This window comes from Mesitornis unicolor, unplaced genomic scaffold (assembly GCF_000695765.1).
Source record: "Mesitornis unicolor isolate BGI_N332 unplaced genomic scaffold, ASM69576v1 scaffold12232, whole genome shotgun sequence".
Taxonomy (NCBI): Eukaryota; Metazoa; Chordata; class Aves; order Mesitornithiformes; family Mesitornithidae; genus Mesitornis; species Mesitornis unicolor.
Window position 1 is genome coordinate 1 of NW_010171261.1, and position 392 is coordinate 392.

Sequence of the window (392 nt, forward strand, 5' to 3'; positions counted from 1 at the left end):
TGTGGCGTCCCTGGGGGTGCCGCTGCCGTCCCGCCTTCCCCCCGCGGGTGGCCGGTGCCTCTCACGCGTGTCCCGTGGCCCGAGTTTCCCAGCCCTCCCCTGCAGTGAGCCGGGCTGCGGCGCTGTGTCTGGGACCCCCGGAGCCCTTTGCTCCTCAGCGCATCCCCAGGTCGGGGGGCGCGAAACGGCAGGACCTGAGCAGGGTGGCAAAACCCATTCTCCCCTCCATTAGCCCCTCTTTGCCATGACAGTGTACGACCTCCCCCCGTGAAGGCCAGCTCCTCTATCAGCTCACCCCAGCATCCCAACTGGAGAGGTGAAGGTAAGGGGGAGTGGGCGCTGGACCAGGCTGGTACCCCACGCCGGCCCTGTATGGAGCATCCTGGGCTGGG